Source organism: Malania oleifera, chromosome 1 (genome assembly GCF_029873635.1).
Source record: "Malania oleifera isolate guangnan ecotype guangnan chromosome 1, ASM2987363v1, whole genome shotgun sequence".
Lineage (NCBI taxonomy): Eukaryota > Viridiplantae > Streptophyta > Magnoliopsida > Santalales > Ximeniaceae > Malania > Malania oleifera.
The window spans coordinates 59,391,010-59,394,874 of record NC_080417.1 but is presented as its reverse complement, the minus strand read 5'-3'; the positions used below and the strand labels follow the sequence as shown (position 1 = coordinate 59,394,874).

General features: G+C 34.9%; 1 long non-coding RNA gene and 1 other non-coding gene across 2 annotated transcripts; one reads left to right on the top strand and one right to left on the bottom strand.

The window, feature by feature from the left end:
- The first annotated feature begins 1,026 nt into the window (after window positions 1–1,026).
- Window positions 1,027–1,133, top strand: LOC131147429 (small nucleolar RNA R71). The gene has a single exon (XR_009134809.1). It is a non-coding gene; the product is annotated as a small nucleolar RNA R71 (small nucleolar RNA).
- Window positions 1,134–1,288: 155 nt separating this feature from the next.
- LOC131161373 (uncharacterized) lies at window positions 1,289–2,850 on the bottom strand. The gene is made up of 3 exons (XR_009138405.1): window positions 2,521–2,850; window positions 1,735–1,808; window positions 1,289–1,623 (listed from the first exon to the last, which is right to left on the bottom strand). It is a non-coding gene; the product is annotated as an uncharacterized LOC131161373 (long non-coding RNA).
- Window positions 2,851–3,865: the final 1,015 nt, after the last annotated feature.

The following is a 3,865-nucleotide window of genomic DNA, read 5'->3' as shown; positions in this document are numbered from 1 at the left end:
CAAGCTCGGGCAACTGACCCTTAAAAATGAACTCATTGTTCTACTGATCGACCAATACACTTTGGTCAGTCTTCTGCTCCTTGGTCGACTGACCTTGTAGTTCAAAAAGGCCCTGAGTGTTTGACCTCAAGAATTAGCAGACCGGCCTATGCCTCAGCCGACCGAACCTACTAAGGCTCAGAAAGTCACCCAGGTCAACCGACCAACCATTTCCATAGCCAACCAAACCTGTTTCAAATTTCAAAATTGTTGTGTGTTCGGTCAATAAATGCTGAAGGTCAGCTGACCAAACCTCTCGGGTAGGAAATTTTTTAAGCACTAAAAAGTAATTAATTTCATAATTAAATATTTCCAAAATACCGAGCGTATCCCCAACGGTCATAATTTTCCTAGAGTCTATATATACCCATTTCATTAACTTAATTAGGAACTTTGATTAACTTTCAAATCCTCTCACATTATTTTTTAATCAAAGTTCCCCCACAACATTTTATTGCAAAATTTTTTCTTTGGGACAAAATTTTTCCACTCCCTTATACTCTCTTTCACATATTTCTTGACAATTTTTCTTTGTAAGAGAGCATTTATTTTTGGGCATATATTTTTATATGAAAGTACTTTTACTCCCATTCACTTGTTTATCTTGAATATTTTCTTTTGAGAGTAAGACTTGGTTTTCTCTATATATTTTCCTTGATAAATATGTTTGGAGATTATTTTTCGTACTCTTGGGGATTTAAATTGAAATTATTTAGAGAGAAAAATCACACACTCACTTGAGCTTCTATTTCATATCATGATTTAGTGCAGACAGCAAACGACTCCAATTCATGAATCCCAACAACTTTTTTAGCTATAGTTCTTTCGGTTGGCCATTGATAGTTATTTGAGGCCATTCCTTCCAAAAGAGAAGTAGCACCCTTTAGTGTCTTTGACATCAAAGTTCCCTCAGACGCAGCATCAACTAAAGTCCGAGTTTTCCCATTTAACCCATTATAGAACATCTGAATCTACAACCAATCCAGAAATCCATGTTGTGGGCAGCGTCAAATCAAATCTTTATACCTTTCTTATGCTAGATAGAGTGATTCAAAATCATGTTGCTAGAATTGACCAATCTCACTCTTGAGTTGGGTTGTTTTTGCAGGTGGAAAAAATTTAGCCAGAAATTTTTTTGTCATGTCCTGCCAACTAGTGATACTTCCTGGTTATAAAGATTGTAACCAACCTCTTGCCTTGTCCCTTAAAGAAAAAGAGAACAATCTCAATCTAATGGTGTCTTCAGTAACATCATTGATCTTTACAGTATCACAAATTTCCAAAAACATTGCCAAATGAATAGTGGAATTATCAAGTGGCGATCTACTAAATTGGGCTTGTTGCACCATGCTGATGCGGGTTTGAGCTCAAAATTGTTGGCATTAATGGTTTGACATCTTATACCCGAATAGTTGTCATTCACAACTGGCCATACATAATCCTTCAAGGTGCATGACTGCACATTCTCTTGTTCATTCTCCATGGCTAGTGCCTCTTCTTTCTTAGTGCTCTGAGAGTTCTTTCAATCTCTAAATCAAAAGGAATAATGTTACAGGTTCTAGCAACGTCCAACACAAAAAATACCTGAAATAAAGAAGATAAGAAAATTAATAAAATAAAATAAAATAAAATAAAAAGAAATAAAATAATTTAAAAAAATATAAAATTAAAATTCTAAATTAAAACAAAGATTACTTTGTATCGATATTGGCAAAGATAAGGAAAACTCAATCCCCGGCAACGCTGCCAAAAACTTGATCGGTGCAAAACTGCAAATGCACAGTATCGTTATTTTGTAATAAAGTGTTAAGAAGAGTATCATCCTTAGGGATTGGTGACTTATGTTTTCCAAGTACCAAAATTTTTATAATTTTGATTTTATTTAGAAAATAAATTCAGATTTTTATAAGTGCAAAAATGGAAATAAACTCAATTTAAAGAAAATATTCAAAGTATAATGAACTTGTTTGCTCAAGTATCAAACTAATAAGACAGAAAATTTTTAGAAAATCGATTTCACTTAGTTTCCCACTATGCTTTACTAATGTAGCTAATAGGAATTAATTTTCTTTGTTTGTTAGAAAATATCAAATTCATCCAAAAGCCTCTTTCGATAGTCAATTGAAAACTATTTTTGTTCATTATTTAATATAAGAATATGCAAATCAATAAAGCAAGAATGCATTAAGACTCACAATTTTAATACTATATAGGTTCATACAAGTTTTTCGATTTCTATATTTATCTATGTTGAAGTATCTTATATCTATCATATAATTTTCCCTTTCGGTAGCATATAACAAGATCAAGATCATTTAATTAATGGCCAGTCAACTAAAAGTAATAAACTCAGGATAAATCAAATAAACTTAGAAAAAAATTACTTCAGATTAGCATGAAAAATAAATCATAGTTCGAAACCAGATTACATCATTTTCCTACAAATAATAAAATTAGTTCATGCTGAAAATAAAATCTCACATAAATGAAATCACCAAATTTTCATTTCTCTAGAGAATAAAAGAGAAATCAACACCACAAGCACAGCCGTAACGCGCCATGAACGCCACCAGCACCGCCGCCGTGCGCCACCTTCTTGTTCCTCCACAGGTTTGTTCTTTCTTCTATGCCGCCAGCCGTACCCACGCTGCTGTGTGTTTTTTTCAATTCCGCGCAGCCTACCTCAAAAGCCAAAAAAATAAGCCTAACTGCTGCCTCTTGACTACGCCCGCGGGGCCGGCGCCGGGCCGCCCTAAAAAAAGGAATAGTCCAGAACCCTACTTTTCGCGCATGAATAATGCCCTACGTGGTCACATCATGGAATCCCAGCTCACTTCCTCTTATTCTCCAAGGCCGGTTCACTTCTTATTTGAATTACAAGCCCATTTACAATTGGGCCTGCTCTTTTAATTTCTCCCAGGCCCGTCTTCCTGCAAAACGGCCAGCCAGTTCTCCTGCTACGCACATGCCATCTACCCGAGGCCCAACCCAACTTTTTAACTTGCATGCCCAACAGCCACTATTTTTTCACTTTTCCAAATTCATCTTTCCAATCTATAGCCTTCTTTCCTTTTTAACTTGCATGCCCAACACACACACACACACACACACACACACATTTTTTTTTTTTTTTCTTCAAACGCCCAAAATTGTTCTTTTTCCAAAATCACATGGCTTCTCATTTGGCCTATGCACAAGCCCGCGATTATTTAACAGCTCATATACACGACACCTTTTCCATGCTCACGACCCGCCGCGTAGTGCATGCAACGTCTTCTAGTGTAGTGCACGACTTCTCCCACATTTTTAAATATCTGGATTTAATTTCTAAAAATTTTCTTTCTTTTCTTTAAATCTGCAATAAAATCAAATGACCGTAGTGAGACCTAAAATTTGAAAAAATTAAATAAAATTAGTCCAAAGTTTAAAGTTAAGAAGTGTTAAATTATTCTAATTTATGCCACTCATCAGACTTCAAATATGATATTTGGTCACTTAGTTTGTGTTTTCTGCAGCGTATCTATGATAGTTACAATTATTTGATGACGGTTTAATTTGTGTCTTATTTTCCAAGCTGCTATGTGTGAGATGGCTGCTCATGGCCCTGCATTTAAAGCTTTTGTAAGTTCTTTTCATTGTTTCATTTTTTAGTTATCTCTTTCGATTTGAAACTATATAATTAGAGTGTTGTCTTGTGTCCCAGGAATTTTCCTGATGACATCAGACGACGTCATGCTACAATCGGATGCAGCTTCTGAGTTTTTTTTTTGTATTTTTTTTATTTGAACAGATGGAATTTCTATATTTGAATTTAAATTTGTATAAT